The sequence below is a fragment of the Coregonus clupeaformis genome, chromosome 3 (genome assembly GCF_020615455.1).
Source record: "Coregonus clupeaformis isolate EN_2021a chromosome 3, ASM2061545v1, whole genome shotgun sequence".
NCBI classification, from domain to species: domain Eukaryota; kingdom Metazoa; phylum Chordata; class Actinopteri; order Salmoniformes; family Salmonidae; genus Coregonus; species Coregonus clupeaformis.
The window spans coordinates 42,710,576-42,733,221 of record NC_059194.1 but is presented as its reverse complement, the minus strand read 5'-3'; the positions used below and the strand labels follow the sequence as shown (position 1 = coordinate 42,733,221).

The window sequence follows — 22,646 nt, the reverse complement described above, 5'->3', positions numbered from 1 at the left end:
TGAGGCATACCTGCATGCATTTGAGGCCACGGCCACTAGGGAAGCCTGGCCCAAGCAACAGTGGGTTGGTCTGTTAGCCCCCTTTCTAACCGGGGAATCGCTGAATGCTGTCCGGGACCTGGGCCCTGACCAGGTTACTGACTATGATGCCCTGAAGTCTGAGATCCTCAGCAGATATGGACTCACAAAGTTTGGTATGGCCCAGCGCTTTCACAGCTGGACCTTCCAACCAGACCAACCTCCTCGGGCGCAGATGCATGAACTTGTCCGAATCGCAAGGAAATGGCTGGATCCGCAGAGGAATACAGCAGCGGCGGTGGTGGAGGCCGTTGTGGTGGATCGTTACCTACGCGCCCTGCCTTATGAGGCAAAACGGTTCATCAGTCAACAGGCCTTGACCACGGCTGATCTGACCGTGGAAGCTGTGGAAAAGTACCAGGCCACAGCGGAGATGCTGAATGCTTCCCAAAAGACCCCAGGAGTGCGGCCCCACCACAAATGGGAAGAACCCGTCCAAAGGACCCCAAGGTCTCGAACCCAGCCACGTCAGGACTTATCCCGGCTCCAGGGGGAGCCAGAAACCAGGCGGGTCCAAGAAGAGTACACCAGGAGGGGGAAACTCGACAGTGTTACCGGTGTGGGGAGATGGGACATATCTCCTGGCAGTGTGGGAAACCAGCCGATGAACCTATGCCCACTGCGGAGTCCTCCAGCTCAGCACCCACACACCGTTTTGCCTCGCTCTTGGGAGTCGTAGATGGCGGCCCAGATCGACCCCCCACCTGCCCGGTAACTGTGAATCACCATGATGTGGAGGCCTTACTGGATTCTGGTAGCCGGGCCACCCTGGTGCGTAAGGATTTGGTGGGCCCAACGTGTCTGACCCCGGGGAAAGTCCTCCCAGTTTCCTGTGTCCATGGGGACACCAGAGAATACCCCATTACTGAACTTACAATGACCAGCACACGGGGAACCATACACACGACGGCGGGGGTGGTTGATTCCCTCCCCGTCCCTGTCCTAATTGGACGAGACTGCCCAGCCTTTTACCCACTCTGGAGAGAGTCTCAGGAGAGGATAACCCGAGTACCTCGGAAACGGAGAGGCAAGACTCATCCTGGGAAGGCTCCGGTGCAATCCTCCGAGTTACTCACTCCCGCCCGGGCTCTGATAGGGATGGCAGGTGCCCAGACCGACACAGAGACGGAGCTACAGAATCTGGACAAAGAACTGTCTGGTCTGAAGGGGACCGCTGAGAGGTATCGTTTGTTAAAGCAACAGTTAGACATGAAGACAGAAGAGTTAGATATCCTCCAGGCTAAACTCCAACAGAGCTCCTTCCATAAGCAACAGGAGGAGCTGGAGAGGCTGCGCAGGACCATCGAGGAGTGTGAGGAGACCCTGCGCAGTAGTAAGGAGGTCCAGAAGAAGGCAGAGGAGAAGTACAAGGTGTTGGAGAACAAGATGAAGAATGCGGAGGCAGAGAGAGAGAAGGAACTGAAAGCTGCTCAACAGAAGCTAAACTCTGCTAAAACCAAGGCTGATGCGTTCAGTAAGAAACTCAGGGAGAGACAACAGGAGGCTGAGTCCCTGGTCCTAGAGGTGGAGGAGTTGAAGAGAGAGCAGGCTGGCAAGCACCACGGCAATGCGGACGCCCTCTCCCGGCGTGATGCCTTCTTCGCTGCCTTTACCCCGACGAGGACGTCGGTCCCGAGGAGGGGGGGATGTGGATGTCACGAGAGGCTGTGTCCTGGAGGGACGTTACATCCCCCTGAGATGGCTGCAAACCCAGACAGCTATGGCTCCATCTGCTGGTATGGTCGGGAACTCCAACCCTCTATGGCCAATCTTCCCACGCAGCTGAAACCAATCAGGAGCTGATGAGCTGGAGGTTTGTTGAAGGGAAGAGACACGGTCTCCAAGCTGGGCTCTCTGGAGGACAAGAGTGCTGCACGTCCACTTCCATGAGGAATATAAGGATTTGGAGATACTTACCTTTGGGAAATACTCACCTTTGGATATATGCACCTGTGGAAATACGTGTGGGACATTTGGAAGGACGTTTTGCTGGGTTGGCCACTAGCTGCAACGTGGAATACAGTAAGACTGGGGAAAAGTTATTTGAGCGAGGGAGAGTTATGATTTTGGATGTGGAAGAGACATCCCTGAACTGTTAACCCTTAAAGAGCCACCAGAGAACAGAATTGTGTTATACTTTCGTTAGTTTCCCAAGACCTTTAATAAAATCCTTGTTTTGATTGAACCTGGTCTCCTTGCACTACTTGAGCAATCCCGCTGAAAGCTGTGTAGCCTCTCGTGACGTCACAGGTCATATACTAATAGTAATATATACATGTAAACAGGAGTAATAGTGACCAGTAGCAGGATACATAGATTGATACTCATGGTAATGGCAATCAATAAACAGCAGTATAGTGGCAGTAATAAATCTAATCAATAATAATTTTAGCAGCAGCTTAGGTGTGGGTGTGGGTGTGTGTGGCGTCGGCAATAACTATGAGTGAGTTAGTGTGAGTATGTGTTTGCGCGTGAGGTAATGAGTGAGTGGTGTGTGTGTGTCTGAGTGGGTGAACAGGGAGTACAGGAAGGGGCTAAGCACACATCCTGAGAACCCGAGCTTGGTGACAGGCTTGAAGGGCGCTATGGTGTTGAACGCTGAGCTGTAGTCGATGAACAGCATCCTCAAATAGGTATTCCCCTTTTCTAAGTGGGAGAGGGCAGTGTGGAGAGCAATTGAGATTGTGTCATCTATGGATCTGTTGAGGCGGTATGCAAATTGGAGTGGGTCCAGGGTATCTGGGATGATGGAGTTGATGTGTGCCATAACCGGCCTTTCAAAGCACTTCATTATTACAGATGTGAGTGCTACAGGGTGGTAGTCATTTTGTCTGGGTGCCTTAGAGTTTTTGGGAACAGGAATGATGGTAGTCACCTTGAAATGTGAGGATGACAGACTGGGACAAGGAGAGGTTGAAAATGTCAGTGAAGACACCTGCCAGCCGGTCTGTGTGCTTGCATGTGCGAGTGTGAGTGTTGAAGCATGTGGATGCGTCTGTTTGAGTTAGTGAGTGTTTAGTGTGATTGCTCCTAAGTGTTAACCTGTGCCAATATCTGTGTCGCCACGCTGTCTGAGGGAGAGTGTGTGTATTTCAATGTGTGCGGCTGGTCAGAGAGATACACCTCTCTCCTATTGGCTGATACCCGAGGGGGTGTGTTTCGGGGCTGGGCCAGGGCTTGTGGGGGAGGGGCCGTGAGTTCAGTCTTTCTCTTGCACGGTGCTCAGTGTAGAGCGGAGTGTGTGAGTGTGCACACAACAGAGAACCAGAGAACAGACGATAGATAGCGGTTCTGTTCTGGTTTTGTTCTTCCCTCTCCAGAGAGACAGTTTATCCATTTGTCTCCTCCAGACACCCGGGACTCCTCTGGCTCTCTCTACCCCGGCAGGGTGCTTACAGTTGGTGTAACACTAAACCAGCTCAGCCTCCCTCCTTTGGGAACTCTGGAGCTCCCTCTCTCACCTTCGGCGTTGTCCTCTCCACCGACAGGCTGACTTTCTTCATTTGGAGTGTGTGAGAGTGTGTTTTACTCGGCAGGATTAGGCAGTCTGTATGCACTCTGGTACAAGCTGGTACGGTGGAGGGCGTTTAGCTCGTGAGTGTGTTGTTCGCCTCTCGCTCTGTGAGCCGCACTTGAGTCTCTCACACACCCTTCGGATCTAACGGAACACGCACCTACTATTCCCAAGGATTTGGGATATTTGTATAAAGGTTTATTGTGGATACAGAGAGGCCTGCACATTACAACTTCACTGAGGAGTAGCATAGTCTGAGCAGGTGAGTGACGTACCACTGCTTTCACTGGTTATCCACATGGACTGAGGTGTGTGTGCTTGCGTGCTTACGTGTGTCAGCTTGCAAATCTGTTCATAATGTGTGTAGGGGAATCCATGGCGAGTTGCATACACTAGAGTCCTGTTCAGCGGGAGCAGAGCTTGTGTGCAACTTTCTGCAGTAAACCCTAAACTGAACTCAATATGTTGACTAGTATTTTCTACATGGATGTTTGTCTGTGTGGTTTGTGGGCAAATTCCATGTTTTGGTTATTTTGTGTTTGTGTAGGACAGTGTGTTTTTGGTAGTTTTCATTTGTGGCTGTGTATATGTGTGTGTGTGTAGTCAGGTCCATGTGACTGGGCGGCACGTAGTTTAGTGGTTAAGAGTGTTGTGCCAGTAACTGAAAGGTCACTGGTTCTAATCCCCGAGCCGACTAGGTGAAAAGTTTGTCGATGTGCCCTTGAGCAAGAGGCACTTAACCCTAATTGCTCCTGTAAGTCGCTCTGGATAAGAGCGTCTGCTAAATGACTAAAATGTAATGTAATGTAAATGGTCTGTGGGCTATAGCTGAGGAAAGTTTAGAGCTAAATTAACCACATTCTTCTCTGCTGAGCCACAGAGTATGGAGACCTCCCCCTTATACCCCCATCTGTACCCCCCTCACCCCCTATCACATCCGCACCCTCCCCTCAGGCCCCCTGCTTGCATCACCCCCCACCGCCCCCCTCATTAATGCTCCATCCCCCCCCTTAAACCCCCATCCCACTCCTGCCCCCCCCCACACACACACACACACAACCTTTACTGCTTCCCCATCCTAGCTCACTCCCTACACACACACACATCGCTGTCTACCCCTGGGGTCTCGCTCCAACAGCTGTTACTACCTCCACACTTTAAACACTCCGCTGGTCACAGATTCAGGAATGGTTAAAAAATCACAACATTCACTTAAAATGAACCTTAAAATAGCAGTGTTGGGCGATTTGGAAAGCCATAGTCCATAAATAATATAATAATACTGGTAGGAAAGGTTTTCATCTTTAGCGCACAATCTGTGGATACTATATGATTAGAAAGGTTCAAAATGTATGTAAAACATCACAGCACAATTGAAAAAAATATGGCACATGGAAACCAAACGAGGGTGGTCTATGGTGATAGGTGGGATGGGCTGAGGGGTGGGATTAAAGAGCTTATGTTTGGTAATGGATTATTGTTATGTGATTGCTTTATATAAAAGTACCATGTATGCAAAATGTATGTATATGTAGCAGAAAAGCTGTAAAAAACAAAAAAGATATGTGTCCTCCGAAGAGGGGGGGTGGTGGATGGGTTAATAATAAAAATTATAATAATATAACAAAAATGTAAAGGACAAATTAAACGAATAAAAAGAAATATTTTAAAAACACTCAGCTGCTGCTTTTCTGCCCTCTGCTCCTCTCTCCTCTCTCCTCTGCTCCTCTCTCCTCTCTCCTCTCTCCTCTCTCCTTTCTCCTCTCTCCTCTCTCCTCTTTCCTCTGCTCCTCTCTCCTCTCTCCTCTCTCCTCTGCTCCTCTCTCCTCTGCTCCTCTCTCCTCTGCTCCTCTCTCCTCTGCTCCTCTCTCCTCTCTCCTCTGCTCCTCTCTCCTCTCTCCTCTGCTCCTCTCTCCTCTCTCCTCTCTCCTCTCTCCTCTGCTCCTCTCTCCTTTCTCCTCTCTCCTCTGCTCCTCTCTCCTCTCTCCTCTGCTCCTCTCTCCTCTCTCCTCAGCTCCTCTCTCCTCTGCTCCTCTCTCCTCTCTCCTCTGCTCCTCTCTCCTCTCTCCTCTGCTCCTCTCTCCTCTCTCCACTTTTCCTCTACCCTTCCTTGCATCTCTCCCTCCCTCATTCGTCTCCTCCTCCTCCACTTTTTCTCTCCCTTGCTCCTCTCCTCCCTTCTTTCATTCCTCATCTCCCCTGCTGCCATATACCATCAATCACTCAATGAGTTACCGCTGCAACGAGCTCCTGTAAAACAGTAACCAATTTGTGTGTGTCAGGAGACGTTATATGCCTTAGTCCTTGTAACCTCTGGAGGAATGCGGTATTACTTCTCTCCCTGGGTCCTTTACCTCTCTCTCTCTCTCTCTCTCTCTCTCTCTCTCTCTCTCTCTCTCTCTCGCTCTCTCTCTCTCTCTCTCTCTCTCTCTCTCTCCTTTCTCTCAATTCAATTCAATTTCAATTCAATTTCAATTTAAGGGCTTTATTGGCATGGGAAACGTGTGTTAACATTGCCAAAGCAAGTGAAGTAGATAGTAAACAAAAGTGAAATAAACAATAAATATTAACAGTAAACATTACACTCAGAAGTTCCAAAAGAATAAAGACATTTCAAATGTCATATTATGTATATATACAGTGTTGTAACAATGTGCAAATAGTTAAAGTACAAATGGGAAAATAAATAAACATAAATATGGGTTGTATTTACAATGGTGTTTGTCCTTCACTGGTTGCCCTTTTCTTGTGGCAACAGGTCACAAATCTTGCAGCTGTGACGGCACACTGTGGTTTTTCACCCAGTAGATAAGGGAGTTAATCAAAATTGGGTTTGTTTTCGAATATTTTGTGGATCGCTGTAATCTGAGGGAAATATGTGTCTCTAATAAGGTCATACGTTTGGCAGGAGGTTAGGAAGTGCATCTCTCTCTCTCTCTCTCTCTCTCTCTCTCCTCAATTCAATAAACAAGGGAAACATTAGTGAACATTACACTCACAAAAGTTTTAAAAGCATATAGAAATGTAAAATGTTATATTCTTGGCTATGTACAGTGTTGTAACAATGTGCAAGGGAAAATAAATAAACCGATAAATATAGGTTGTATTTACAATGTTTGTGCTCCATTGGTTGCCCTTTTCTCATGGCAATGGGCCACAAATCTTGCTGCTGTGATTGCACCCTGCAGTATTTCCCCTAACAGATATTGGAGTTTATCAATGTTTGATTTTGTTTTCAAAATCTTTGTGGATCTGTGGGAAATACAGTGCATTCGGAAAGTATTCAGACCCCTTGACTTTTTCCACATTTTGTTACGTTACAGCCTTGTTCTAAAATTGATTAAATAAATAAAAATCCTCAATCTACACACAATACCCCATAATGACAAAGTGAAAACAGGATTTTAGAAAGTTTTGCAAATGTAAACCAAATTAAAAACAGAAATACCTTCTTACATAAGTATTCAGACCCTTTGCTATGCGACTCGAAATGTTTGAGATGTTTCTACAACTTGATTGGTTGGACATGATTTGGAAAGACACACACCTGTCTTTATAAGGTCCCACAGTTGACAGTGCATGTCAGAGCAAAAACCAAGCTATGAGGTCGAAGGAACTGTCCGTAGAGCTTCGAGACAGGATTGTGTCGAGGCACAGATCTGGGGAAGGGTAGCAAAACATTTGTGCAGCATTGAAGGTCCCCAAGAACACAGTGGCCTTCATCATTCTTAAATGGAAGAAGTTTGGAACCAGCAAGACTCTTCTTAGAGTTGGCTGCCCGGCCAAACTGAGCAATCGGGGGAGAAGGGCCCCGGTCAGGGAGGTGACCAAGAACCCAATGGTCACTCTGACAGAGCTCCAGAGTTCCTCTGTGGAGATGGGAGAACCTTACAGAAGGACAACCATCTCTCCAGCACTCCACCAATCAGACCTTTATGGTAAAGTGGCCAGACGGAAGCCACTTCTCAGTAAAAGGCACATGACAGCCCGCTTGGAGTTTGCCAAAAGGCACCTAAAGGACTCAGACCATGAGAAACAAGATTCTCTGGTCTGATGAAACCAAGATTGAACTCATTTAGCCTGAATGCCAAGCGTCATGTCTGGAGGAAACCTGGAGCCATCCCTTCGGTGAAGCATGGTGGTGGCAGCATCATGCTGTGGAGATGTTTTTCAGCGGCAGGGACTGGGAGACTAGTCAGGATCGAGGGAAAGATGAACGGCGCAAAGTAGAGAGATGAAAACCTGATCCAGAGTGCTCAGGACCTCAGACTGGGGCGAAGGTTCACCTTCCAACAGGACAACGACCCTACGCACACAGCCAAGACAACACAGGAGTGGCTTCGGAACAAGTCTCTGAATGTCCTTGAGTAGCCCAGCCAGAGCCTGGACATGAACCCGATCGAACGTCTGTGGAGAGACCTTAAAATAGCTGTGCAGCGACGCTCCCCATCCAACTTGACAGAGCTTGAGAGGATCTGCAGAGAAGATTGGGAGCAACTCCCCAAATATAGGTGTGCCAAGCTTGTAGCGGCATACCCAAGAATACTCGAGGCTGTAATCGCTGCCAAATGTGCTTCAACAAAGTGCTGAGTAAAGGCTCTGAATACTTATGTAAATGTGATATTTCTTTGTCATTATGGGGCATTGTGTGTATATTGATGAGGGGGGGGAACATTTTAGAATAAGGCTGTAACGTAACAAAATGTGGAAAATATTAAGGGGTCTGAATACTTTCCGAATGCACTGTATGTGTCTCTAATGTGGTCATACATTTGGCAGGAGGTTAGGAAGTGCAGCTCAGATTCCACCTTATTTTGTGGGCAGTGTGCACATATCCTGTCTTCTCTCGAGAGCCAGGTCTGCCTATGGCTTCCTCTCTGAATAGCAAGTCTATGCTCACTGAGTCTGTACATAGTCAAGGATTTTCTTAATTTGGGGTCAGTCACAGTGGTCAGATATTCTGCCACTGTGTACTCTTTGTTTAGGGCCAGATAGCACTCCAATTTGCTCCGTTTTTTGGTTGATTCTTTCTGGTGTGTCAAATATTTATCTTTTTGCTTTCTCATAATTTGGTTGGGTCTAAATGTGTGCCCTCTGTTTTTGTTTGTGAACAGAGCCCCAGAACCAGCTGGCTGAGGAGACTCTAATCTTCTCTGTAGGTGAAAGCTTTGTGGTGGAATGTGTGGGCATCGCTTCCTTTTAGATGGTTTTAGAATTGAACAGGTCTTTTCTGGATTTTTATAATTAGCTGGTATAGTCCTAATTCAGCTCTGCATGCATTGTTTGGGGTTTTGCATTGTACACAAAGTATATTTTTGAAGAATTCTGCATGCAGAGTCTCAATTGGGTGTTTGTCCCATCTTGTTAATTCTTGGTTGGTGAGTGGACCCCAGACCTCACAACCATAGAGGCCAATGGGTTCGATAAATGATTGAAGTATTTTCTCTCTCTCTCTCTCATTCCCTCTCTCTCTGTGTGCTGATGCTTGTAAGGCTGATAAAGGTTTGCTGACTCATTTCCCCTGCGTGTGTTCAGCTAGTTTAAATATTAATCACCACTTACAAACATGAGCTCCTTACGAGCCTACAGTGAGGGAAAAAAGCATTTGATCCCCTGCTGATTTTGTACATTTGCCCACTGACAAAGACATGATCAGTCTATAATTTTGATGGTAGGTTTATTTGAACAGTGAGAGACAGAATAACAACAACAAAAATCCAGAAAAACGCATGTCAAAAATGTTATAAATTGATTTTTATTGAGGGAAATAAATATTTGACCCCTCTGCAAAACATGACTTAGTACTTGACGGCAAAACCCTTTTTGGCAATCACAGAGGTCCGAAATTTCTTGTAGTTGGCCACCAGGTTTGCACACATCTCAGGAGGGATTTTGTTCCACTCCTCTTTGCAGATCTTCTCCAAGTCATTAAGGTTTCGAGGCTGACGTTTGGCAACTCAAACCTTCAGCTCCCTCAACAGATTTTCTATGGGATTAAGGTCTGGAGACTGGCTAGGCCACTCCAGGACCTTAATGTGCTTCTTCTTGAGCCACTCCTTTGTTGCCTTGGCCGTGTGTTTTGGGTTATTGTCATGCTGGAATACCCATCCACGACCCATTTTCAATGCCCTGGCTGAAGGAAGGAGGTTCTCACCCAAGATTTGACGGTACATGGCCTCGTCCATCGTCCCTTTGATGCGGTGAAGTTGTCCTGTCCCCTTAGCAGAAAATCACCCCCAAAGCATAATGTTTCCACCTCCATGTTTGACGTGGGGATGGTGTTCTTGGGGTCATAGGCAGCATTCCTCCTCCTCCAAACACGGCGAGTTGAGTTGATGCCAAAGAGCTCAATTTTGGTCTCATCTGACCACAACACTTTCACCCAGTTCTCCTCTGAATCATTCAGATGTTCATTGGCAAACTTCAGACGGCCCTGTATATGTGCTTTCTTGAGCAGGGGGACCTTGTGGGCGCTGCAGGATGTCAGTCCTTCACAGCGTAGTGTGTTACCAATTGTTTTCTTGGTGACTATGGTCCCAGCTGCCTTGAGATCATTGACAAGATCCTCCCATGTAGTTCTGGGCTGATTCCTCACCGATATCATGATCATTGCAACTCCACGAGGTGAGATCTTGCATGGAGCACCAGGCTGAGGGAGATTGACAGTTCTTTTGTGTTTCTTCCATTTGCGAATAATCGCACCAACTGTTGTCACCTTCTCACCTTCTCACCAAGCTGCTTGGCGATGGTCTTGTAGCCCATTCCAGCCTTGTGTAGGTCTACAATCATGTCCCTGACATTGTTGGAGAGCTCTTTGGTCTTGGCCATGGTGGAGAGTTTGGAATCTGATTGATTGATTGCTTCTGTGGACAGGTGTTTTTTATACTCCCTTTAAGAGTGTGCTCCTAATCTCAGCTCGTTACCTGTATAATAGACACCTGGGAGCCAGAAATCTTTCTTATTGAGAGGGGGTCAAATACTTATTTCCCTCATTAAAATGCAAATCAATTCATAACATTTTTGACATGCGTTCTTCTGGATTTTGTTGTTGTTATTCTGTCTCTCACTGTTCAAATAAACCTACCATTAAAACTATAGACTGATCATTTCTTTGTCAGTGGGCAAACTTACAAAATCAGCAGTGGATCAAATACTTTTTTCCCTCACTGTAACTCCATTCCACTGCTTTAGCTGGTCATGCCCATTCATTCTGTAGCAGACAGTGTCTGTAGTCTAAACCCTATAGAGTGCCAAAATGAGGCATGAATTCAATCATTGCACTTCGGAAGTGTGTTTGGTTTGCCCAACAGCTAGCTGTGTGACCTGGATGGATGGTGTTAACACCTGGGACACGATCAGGAGGCAGACGTTGTGGAACGTTGTAGAACTCTATCCACTGTATATTATGTTCACTCTACCTATTTGTATATCATGTATGTAAACTTTGTGTAAACTCCTCTGTCTGTATTCTGTCTCTAAATGTTGTTTATCACTAGCAGCACCATACCATCAAGGAAAATTCTGAGTATGTGTAAATGTACTTGGTGAATAATGGTGATTCTGATTCTGGCGCGATTCCTAATTCTACATGTCAGTGTTCTACATTATGTATTTCTATTCCCTGCTCTCAGTCTGCGCTGATTAAATTCCAGCTTCAGTCCTTTGCTTTAGCTACACAGTTATGTACATCTATGGGTTCTCCCAGTCCATTTCCCAGGTAACCTCTAGTGCCTAATGCAATATGTTAAGGTGACGCTCTGTTAAGAGCCACTGATGCGTAGTGTAGCATAGCTGCCACCATGAAGGAGCTTATCAGCCCGTGTTAACTGTTGCAGCCTATTGGTGAAGTGTGTGTGTGTGTGTGTGTGTGCATGCATGCACATGTTTTTTCAGGCCATCCGTCTCAAAGGCCCAGCCCTCAGCAGCTGAGACGTATGTATGCATGTATGTTTGTGATTCCGATTACAGACATGAAGACCAACGTCTTTAGCCACAAGATATTACGTTTTATAGCAGTATCAATTTTAAGAGGAGTTAAAACTGCATCCTTCTCTTCTCGTATGCATGTGGAACAGAGATTAATCTCTGTAGAGAGATTAAACTCTGTGCTATAAATAAATGTGTTTATGAAATGTAAGTGTAATTATGTGTTATTAGCACACACATGCTGCTCAGCCAGTGATGGTCAGATGTGCTGTTTGACACTGACCTGTTACCGTAGCGACAGATGGTCATTCTGTCCTGTGTAGCTCAGTTGGTAGAGCATGGCGTTTGCAACGCCAGGGTTGTGGGTTCGTTTCCCACGGGGGACCAGTATGAAAAAATTAATAAAAATTGAACAAAATATATACACTCACTAATCTGGATAAGAGCGTCTGCTAAATGACTAAAATGTAAAATGTCATTAATCATATATAGAGAGAAAGAGAGAGGGGTAGATAGAGAGGCTGGAGAGAGGTACGATAGAGGGGGATGTGTGGATAGATAAAGAGGAAAGAGGCGAGGAGATAGACCCCATAAGAAGACAAAGGGAGAGGGAAGATGGAAGAAGAAAGGTCTCACCCCTCACATATATCACTACCTCTCTACAGCAGGTAGCCTAACGGTTAAGAGCGGTGGGCCAGCAACCAAAAGGCAGCTGGTTCGAATCCCTGAGCCGACTAAGTGAAAAATATGTTGATGTGCCCTTGAGCAAAGCACTTAACCCTAATTGCTCCTGTAAGTCGCTCTGGATAAGACCGTCTGCTTAGTGACTAAACTTTCCCCTCTGCCCACCATGAGACATGCATTATGTATGACTTCAGAGTGACCCCTCTTTGTCCCATGGGACCCCATAGTAAACCCTGTAAGGTCAAGCTGGTCTACTCTAAGTACCTTCCCCAGGGCCTCTTATTGCTGATTGATGAACTGGTGGCGTGCTCTCTGGAGTGGATGAAAAAACAATGATGCTTTTATTAGTTATTGACTAATGGAGATTATTAGGTCTGTACTCTCTCTTTCTCATACTCCCACATTCTCTCATTAACATTCTCGCTCTCTACCTCATACGCTTTCTCTCTGTGGTTCATTCTTTCGTTCTCTCTGCAATTTCCTCACCATATGTTCTATCTCTCCCTTCATTTTATCTTGTTTTCTTTTGTTACTTCGCTCTTTCGCTCAGCAGTAAATTGGCAGAGATGGCAAACATTTCCGTATTAAGCCAAAATCTCTTTATTACACCCATGGCTGATTATGAAAGATCCCGCCCCACCCCCCACTCCTCTCTTTCCCCCATCCCTCTCTCCCCTCCTCTAGACACTCCCCTGTTCCTCTAATGGTAATGCTTTCTCCATTAGCCCCACCTGATGGCTATGCGGGTAATTATATGTCTATTTACGGCCCTGTGGCCACACACAATGAGAAATAAATAACGTGTTCACCCAAGCAGAAACACATTAGTTAGCGCTCTCCCTCCCTGCTCCCAACCCGTCATCTCTCTCAGAACACAACAAGTTATAGGTCTTGGATTTTCCACCGCACTGCATTGTGCCTTACATCTCTCTTATTGGCTATTGTATGAGTTCTGACTCACAGAGCAGCCTTGCTCTGTTATCTTCCCTTCAACAGCAAGACTATGTCCTTTATCCACATACTGTATGAGTTCCACTCCTCGTCCACTCCACTCCACTCCCCCACCTCCATTATTATATGTATGCTGTGTTCACATATATAATTGGTGAATGATGTGAATAGGTTGTTGAGTCCATCTGTGTTCTTCTCTGATGTATGTGGAATCATTTTAGCATTTTAGAGTGGAGCCATGGTCATATTATCCAGCCTGGTTTTTCACATGGGGCTTCTTCCTATATTACATGCCAAGCTTTACCGCTCTGGAGGTAAATCTAAATAGGCATATGTATGTGGCTCCTTTCCTTCCTTCACACTTAAGGGAAAAATCTGGACTGGTGAAAGCGTACATTTGGTTGGCATCACACTTATCACTTTGACTCATGACTTGCTTTTAGATAAGTGCAGATAAAGGAGAGGAGAAAAAGCTGCTTTATTTCTTAGATGCAACCATTGATAATATTGTTATCGTTTCATATAATCTTTCCCAGAGGTTAGGGGTCATAGCATCCTACATACAGTGGGGAAAAAAAGTATTTTGTCAGCCACCAATTGTGCAAGTTCTCCCACTTAAAAAGATGAGAGAGGCCTGTAATTTTCATCATAGGTACACGTCAACTATGACAGACAAATTGAGAAAAAATTATCCAGAAAATCACATTGTAGGATTTTTAATTAATTTATTTGCAAATTATGGTGGAAAATAAGTATTTGGTCACCTACAAACAAGCAAGATTTCTGGCTCTCACAGATCTGTAACTTCTTCTTTAAGAGGCTCCTCTGTCCTCCACTCGTTACCTGTATTAATGGCACCTGTTTGAACTTGTTATCAGTATAAAAGACACCTGTCCACAACCTCAAACAGTCACACTCCAAACTCCACTATGGCCAAGACCAAAGAGCTGTCAAAGGACACCAGAAACAAAATTGTAGACCTGCACCAGGCTGGGAAGACTGGATCTGCAATAGGTAAGCAGCTTGGTTTGAAGAAATCAACTGTGGGAGCAATTATTAGTAAATGGAAGACATACAAGACCACTGATAATCTCCCTCGATCTGGGGCTCCATGCAAGATCTCACCCCGTGGGGTCAAAATGATCACAAGAACGGTGAGCAAAAATCCCAGAACCACACGGGGGGACCTAGTGAATGACCTGCAGAGAGCTGGGACCAAAGTAACAAAGCCTACCATCAGTAACACACTACGCCGCCAGGGACTCAAATCCTGCAGTGACCGACGTGTCCCCCTGCTTAAGCCAGTACATGTCCAGGCCCGTCTGAAGTTTGCTAGAGTGCATTTGGATGATCCAGAAGAGGATTGGGAGAATGTCATATGGTCAGATGAAACCAAAATATAACTTTTTGGTAAAAACTCAACTCGTCGTGTTTGGAGGACAAAGAATGCTGAGTTGCATCCAAAGAACACCATACCTACTGTGAAGCATGGGGGGTGGAAACATCATGCTTTGGGGCTGTTTTTCTGCAAAGGGACCAGGACGACTGATCCGTGTAAAGGAAAGAATGAATGGGGCCATGTATCGTGAGATTTTGAGTGAAAACCTCCTTCCATCAGCAAGGGCATTGAAGATGAAACGTGGCTGGGTCTTTCAGCATGACAATGATCCCAAACACACCGCCCGGGCAACGAAGGAGTGGCTTCGTAAGAAGCATTTCAAGGTCCTGGAGTGGCCTAGCCAGTCTCCAGATCTCAACCCCATAGAAAATCTTTGGATGGAGTTGAAAGTCTGTGTTGCCCAGCGACAGCCCCAAAACATCACTGCTCTAGAGGAGATCTGCATGGAGGAATGGGCCAAAATACCAGCAACAGTGTGTGAAAACCTTGTGAAGACTTACAGAAAACGTTTGACCTGTGTCATTGCCAACAAAGGGTATACAACAAAGTATTGAGAAACTTTTGTTATTGACCAAATACTTATTTTCCACCATAATTTGCAAATAAATTCATTAGAAATCCTACAATGTGATTTTCTGGATTTTTTTTCTCATTTTGTCTGTCATAGTTGACGTGTACCTATGATGAAAATTACAGGCCTCTCTCATCTTTTTAAGTGGGAGAACTTGCACAATCGGTGGCTGACTAAATACTTTTTTTCCCCACTGTAACTTCAACCCCTGTTCCGCTGGACCTGCTGATGCTGTCAAGTTATTGAGGCAATTTCAAGTTGTTATAACTCAAGATTTCATTCACTTTGGAGTCATTCCACATTACTTATACTGGCATGATTTGTCATTGGTTGTTAGTCACTAAATCGCCCCAATGTATTGTGTGGTGTTGTGTGAGACATTAGGCAAGCCTAGGAGCCAGGATGATTTGCTGTGGTAAAGCGTTGAGCATGAAGACTTGATTGATTCTAGGTCGTTGTTTGTTTACTCAAACATACGCCGAGAACGCTTGTCAGATTCATGGTTTAGGGGTTGACAATAATCATTAACAAGTATAATTCAAACTATGCTGTAACTAAGACGGTAAATCAACGTTTTTACAACGCATTTATTGAAGGCCCCCTTTTTGATTCATGCCATGTTGTGAAAATGTCGTCCGATGCCGTTATATGCTCAATAATTTAGTTAGGCACTCTGTGTATGGAGTGCTATTTTGCTGCACTCTGCTTGGAGTTCAAGACCCTCTCCAAGTTATAGAGACTGAGAGAGGGAAGGAGGCAGGGAGGAAATGAGAGAGGGAATGGGGTTGGTAGAAGTGTAATATGAAATATTGAAGTAGAACTTCTTTGTTCCCTCCAGGTACATGAAAGCACGCAGGTGGCATGTTGAAACAACGTGTTCACGTCTAATGTTCATCCAACATTCATGCCACATTGTGGTGTGTGTGTCTGACACAGAGTACCTGAGAGTAGGCCAACACATCTCCACCAAACTCCTTTCTAAAGGAGTGGGAACAAAGCAGAACACACACAAAGAGATTATATAAAAAGCAATAATAAGTTATATGATATAACTGTTCCTCCGTACTGGTTCAGATTCTTATGGGCGTGTGTAAACACGACCAGCCAGGATATATGCTATCAATACTTTCTATTTCTGTGTCTAGAGTGTGTGTGTGTGTGTGTGTGTGTGAGAGAGAGAGAGTGAACAGAGGTCATTTCACTGGACTCGTTTCCCTGTAAAGATCCAAAGCAGATAGCCTTGTAAACATCTCTCTCTTCCACATGGATGAACAGAGAGAAATGGAGGACAAGAGGGAGAAAGGAGGGATGAGTGTGGGAAGAGAGAGACTGAGGAGGATGGTTGATATAATGACCCCTGTCCAACATGTGCCCACTCATCCTGCTCTTTTCATATTGAGATTGTGAAAGGAGGGGGGTCTGGCAGGCAGACAGACAGAGAGGAGTCAGGGTGTGCGTGTGTGTTTGTGCACATGTGTGCGTGTGTGTGTGTGAGTGACCTGTAGAGGTGTTGCCACCCTCAGGCCCACTATTGTGCTCTGAAGGGATGGGCAGTACCTACTCACAGGACCTATTATGCTGAACACTAGGTGAGGGTGAGACAGGGTCATAGAACTGCAGAGACATGCAATTACCTCCATGTTATTCATTTTCTTTCAGTTAATTTAATCCATGCCACTAATGTCAGCTAGTCCCTTAGAATAGGGGATAATTCTGTTCCGAATAGGTAACTGGCACCTTCTTTATCCTCTCTTCCCCCTGGGCTATATAATGTATACATAGCTATTTAATTGCTAATTAGCCACTAATAGCTCTACATGAATACATGACTGAATAGGCTGATAGGCGCTTTACATAGAAATACCCTTGTACTGTTGTGTGAGCGATTGTGTCTACAGCAGCTGCCCCAATAGACCAGTAACTTCTTCTCAATATGGCCCAGTACATCTTTTTGAAGGTAATTACAGTATGATGTGACACAACAGATAGCTGTTTTTGTTGTACAGTGCATTCTTACGTCGTTACAGTTAGTTTGTACAAAACAGTGAAAACTAGACAGGCTGTCTCCCAATTGGTATGGTACATAGTAGAAAAAGAACACCGCTATCTCTATGCCCCAAGCTGCTATGTATTGTTTTGCAGTGTTGTGATCTGTTTAGTACAATATAGACTGGGTTGGAGTTCCTAATGACAGGACTTTGTACTGCCGCTCTGTATATCTGTGACCCAGTTTGTAGATCTGGAAATCCAGAGGGAGATGCCTTATCAGCTGGCCTTGTTACTTACCTAATAATAATAATAATAATATGCCATTTAGCAGACGCTTTTATCCAAAGCGACTTACAGTCATGCGTGCATACATTTTTGTGTATGGGTGGTCCCGGGGATCGAACCCACTACCTTGGCGTTACAAGCGCTGTGCTCTACCAGCTGAGCTACAGAGGACCTCCCTGTACACGCGTGTTTAAAGGAAAGATTCACCCATTTTGAATGTTATGTTGTTTTTGTGCATCTCTGAGCGATGCTCTATTGATTCCCAGTGTAATTTCATGTTTTCATGTGTATCTGAGCTATTGCCGTTCAAGCAGGCAGAAATTCGGCCGGTATGATGTAGCATTGCGATAAATCCACTCTCACTACACTGGAAGTTAATAGGAATACGACTTTCAGATCGCGAAAACCTCAATCATATATGCCGGATTTCAATACTGGCCAATGTCATAATGCAAGTTGTTGTTTTCTCTTGAATGAGCCATTGGTAATATTTTTGGGATATTCCTACCTCGGGAAATTTGTAATTTAACTGCCTCTTCAGTGCAGGGTGCAGTCCACTCTGTGAGGCACATCGATCTGCAGGTTGAACATGGTGAGAGTGTAGACTCAAAAATTAATAGTGCAGTTTGTTTAGCCGGTTTTACAGTTAACTAGCTACTTCACATGCTGATACTTACTTTGGTATTATTGTGTGTAGCTACGTTTGCTAGCTACCTAGCGAGAGCATTGCATTTGTAGTTGACTTGAGCTGCAAGAGATTTTCACGTTGCTACCAACCTTATTATAAATGAAACATTTGTTCACAAAAAATATTGTTCTCAAATATTAGTGTAATTTAACACTTTAAATTATAGGAATTAGTAGTTCTGGGTGGATTTTTCCTTTAATCTAGAATCGTTGATATATGCTCTCTTCGTGTCTTTGTGGTCCTCTGTAGCTCAACTGGTAGAGCACGGCGCTTGTAACGCCAAGGTAGTGGGTTCGATCCCCGGGACCACCCATACACAAAAAAAATGTATGCACGCATGACTGTAAGTCGCTTTGGATAAAAGCGTCTGCTAAATGGCATATTATATTATTATATTATTATTTGTTTTTTGATTGGCAGGTCTATTCTGAGCCACCGTGATGTGTGTGGCAGTTTGTGATGTATCTGTTTGAGAGGGTGCGTATGTGTGTGCGTGCAAGGAACCAAGAACCTAAGAACCTTCGAATGGAGACATCCTCTCAACTGACTTTGGAGCGCTATCTCAGTTTTAGTCAGAACATTCAAATCAAATCAAATTGTATTTGTCACATGCGCCGAATTCTTAATTAACTATTACTTTTTTTGCCTACGTTTACTGACACCGGTCATATTCAGCAGGTGTTGCGCGTTCGTAAATTCATCAGTTGGTCTACGCTATGGCACACTCAGACAAGAGTGCTCTGAAATCGGAGTAGCTAGCCAGAGTGAATTTGCGAACGCAAGATACAGTGGGGAAAAAACTTCTTCTTTAAGAGGCTCCTCTGTCCTCCACTCATTACCTGTATTAATGGCACCTGTTTGAACTTGTTGTCAGTATAAAATACACCTGTCCAGAACCTCAAACAGTCACACTCCAAACTCCACTATGGCCAAGACCAAAGAGCTGTCAAAGGACACCAGAAACAAAATTGTAGACCTGCACCAGGCTGGGAAGACTGAATCTGCAATAGGTAAGCAGCTTGGTTTGAAGAAATCAACTGTGGGAGCAATTATTAGGACATGGAAGACATACAAGACCACTGATAATCTCCCTTGATTTGGGGCTCTACGCAAGATCTCACCCCGTGGGGTCAAAATGATCACAAGAACGGTGAGCAAAAATCTGAGAACGAAACGGGGGGACCTAGTGAATGACCTGCAGAGAGCTGGGACCAAAGTAACAAAGCCTACCATCAGTAACACACTACGCCGCCAGGGACTCAAATCCTGCAGTGCCAGGCGTGTCCCCCTGCTTAAGCCAGTACATGTCCAGGCCCGTCTGAAGTTTGCTAGAGTGCATTTGGATGATCCAGAAGAGGATTGGGAGAATGTCATATGGTCAGAGTGTTTGGAGGACAAAGAATGCTGAGTTGCATCCAAAGAACACCATACCTACTGTGAAGCATGGGGGTGGAAACATCATGCTTTGGGGCTGTTTTTCTGCAAAGGGACCAGGACGACTGATCCATGTAAAGGAAAGAATGAATGGGGCCATGTATCGTGAGATTTTGAGTGAAAACCTCCTTCCATCAGCAAGAGCATTGAAGATGAAACGTGGCTGGGTCTTTCAGCATGACAATGATCCCAAACACACCGCCCGGGCAACGAAGGAGTGGCTGGGTAAGAAGCATTTCAAGGTCCTGGAGTGGCCTAGCCAGTCTCCAGATCTCAACCCCATAGAAAATCTTTGGAGGGAGTTGAAAGTCCGTGTTGCCCAGCGACAGCCCCAAAACATCACTGCTCTAGAGGAGATCTGCATGGAGGAATGGGCCAAAATACCAGCAACAGTGTGTGAAAACCTTGTGAAGACTTACAGAAAACGTTTGACCTGTGTCATTGCCAACAAAGGGTATATAACAAAGTATTGAGAAACTTTTGTTATTGACCAAATACTTATTTTCCACCATAATTTGCAAATAAATTCATTAAAAATCATACAATGTGATTTTCTGGAATTTCTTTTCTCATTTTGTCTGTCATAGTTGACGTGTACCTATGATGAAAATTACAGGCCTCTCTCATCTTTTTAAGTGGGAGAACTTGCACAATTGGTGGCTGACTAAATACTTTTTTCCCCCACTGTATATGCTAACAGGATAACAGTTGTTCAAGTTCTTGCTAGCTAACCAAATGACACCTGCAACTTTAGCTGTGTATAGCCACCGAAAAACGTTACATAAATAGAAATGCTAGCATATTAGCCATGTTATGACTTACTTGTGATCATTGCCCTTGCTAGTTTGATTGTATTGACATACCCAGTCTTAGTTACATTTGTCTGTTTTTGTCCAGAATATTGAGTCATTGAAACTGAAACAGTGCATCCCGAATGGAGGCAGCAAACAATGTACCGGGTCAGCTGTTATTTACAACTTGATAGCAATATTTGTTGGACTACCAAGATGTATTGGTGAATTATATTAATCATGCATTACACTGCATCCATCTATTCTGCCAACAATACCTTAGTGTACGTCATGGAACGTTGAGTCAAATATAACCTATTTTTAAAACCTCTTATAAAGTTGGTTTTGTAGGCTGGGTATTTGATATTTTTGACTGATATTATGATTGTCTGTTTGTTTCATATCTGCAAAGTAGTTAAAACGCTGTCACTTCCACTTTAAACTTTAGGTCACCGGTTAATTTGTGTGCTAAACATGAAATGTGTTTTGCAATGGGAAGTAATAGTTGTACATTTCAGTTAGGAAATGCTTAATGGTTTTGTTTTTGTATTATTATGTCCAAGTTTATGGACTGCTTATCCCTTAACATCATGCTGTGTGTGACTGCTGTCTTTCCATCAGCCCTATGCAGTGGTGTAGTGGTGCCTGGAGAAGTGGGTATACTCTTTGCCAGAAAGTTCCCAAATGGCCCACCCAGCGAAGGAAAAGTTTCCCTATGGTTTTTTATTAGTTTTCCTATAGATTTTTCAGATTTTCACTCTCAAAATGACACTTCTTTTTTTTTTATAGAAAAAATATAAAGAATTTGATGGCCTAAGTCCACAACAATGCTTAAACCACATCAATCTGATTGGGTGGGCCTGGCTCCCCAGTGGGTGGGCCTGTGTCCACCCAGGCCCATCCATGTCTACCCCCCTGATGCAAACAGTGCATGATGACAATTGCACATCACAATTAGCCTACTAATCAACACTTCGGACTACATTTTTTCAATATCTTGTTTGCATACCCATTGTTGCCTTAATTATCATTTAAGTTGAAACGTCTTTCCTACCCTACCGGCTACTGATGTCATTCTTCTGTGAGCTGCTCCATGCCAAAACCAGTTGAGAGCTGCACACTCTTGCTGCCTGCAGATGATATTCCGCTGAAACTAGGCTGTGTGTGCGGCGCGGATGTGATTATATTTAATGTGCTATGCGATTGTGTAGGCTACTTTGTGCATGATTTCTCTATTGCACTACATAATTGATCAATCGTATACCTCCACACTACTTTAAAACGCATCAGTAGGTATTAAGAAGTGAGTATACGCAATGCCCACTAAAAAAAAATACCCTCCACTACACCTCTGGCCCTTTTGTGTTTTACAAAAAGTGCACTCTCCTACAAGAGTGCGCTGATATTACGGTTGCTGTCCTTTCGGAATCACTAACCTTCACACACTGAAGGCATATAGGTTTGCCACTGCGCAAACATGTCTAAAATACATAATGCTGTTTAGATTTAAATTTTTCAAGAAAGGAGTTTATATATTTGGCCTGGCGAAGTGGTTTTATGCGCTGACAGAATGGACAGAGTACAAATATATCCAACACTCGTGTCTCGGTCTTGTCTCGGTGTCGGATACATTTCTACTCGGTCTTGACCGAGTCTCGAGTACTACAACACTAGGTTTAAGGATTTAAATTGTGCATCACATGTAAACAATGCTTTTAAACCTGGATTACTGGTGAAATTAAACTTTGTGTCTCAGTTAGACTCAGTGGCGTGTATTCATGAATGCCAAGAGAAGCCAGGCTTCCCAAAAAAATGTATATTTCCTCTCTGTGCTTCGTAATTTCCCTTCAATTCACAAGAGGCTGAATGTATCACACTGCAGAAACAGTGCCCCTCTGTCTCTGTATGTGAAGCCCATCTATCTGATGCTGTCTGGTCAAAAATAATATGATATTGTTGACGCCTGTAGCGTTGAATACAAGTGAAGTATTGTATAGCCAATCAGTGTTGAGCTAAACTGAGTGAGCTCAACTGTGAATGGTCCTTGTGTACCAAAAAAAAAGGGTCAAGGGAATCCAGTTTGGATTTGGCTTCACACCAGTCACATCACACCAAAAGCCAAAAGTCAGTTAATGAAAAAATGTGAATTGCATCTCACTGTGTTGTTGTCTTCCGGTGGCTCGCTAGCTAGCTAGCTCAAATTGTCCCTTTCCTAAATTAGCCATGTATGGAGATTGTGGTTTTACTTAATTCTCTGTACTGGCCAATAATTATAATGGCAATTCTGATCCAACTATACATTCATACATTGTGCCCCTGGCCTGAAAGGATGGAAG

At 44.5% G+C, this 22,646-nt stretch overlaps 1 protein-coding gene across 2 annotated transcripts in view; it reads left to right on the top strand.

Annotated features, from left to right (window-relative positions):
• The window catches only part of LOC121579078 (LARGE xylosyl- and glucuronyltransferase 2), a 255,289-nt gene that overhangs the window by 166,953 nt on the left and 65,690 nt on the right, over positions 1–22,646 (top strand). Inside the window, exon 1 of one of the 2 annotated variants that reach the window (XM_041893359.2) lies at positions 3,317–3,854. The exons of the other annotated variant lie outside the window; for it this stretch is intronic. The gene's annotated coding sequence lies outside the window, so the exon portion shown is untranslated. Of the gene's footprint in view, positions 1–3,316; positions 3,855–22,646 lie in introns of those variants that run through there. 2 annotated transcript variants of the gene reach the window in all.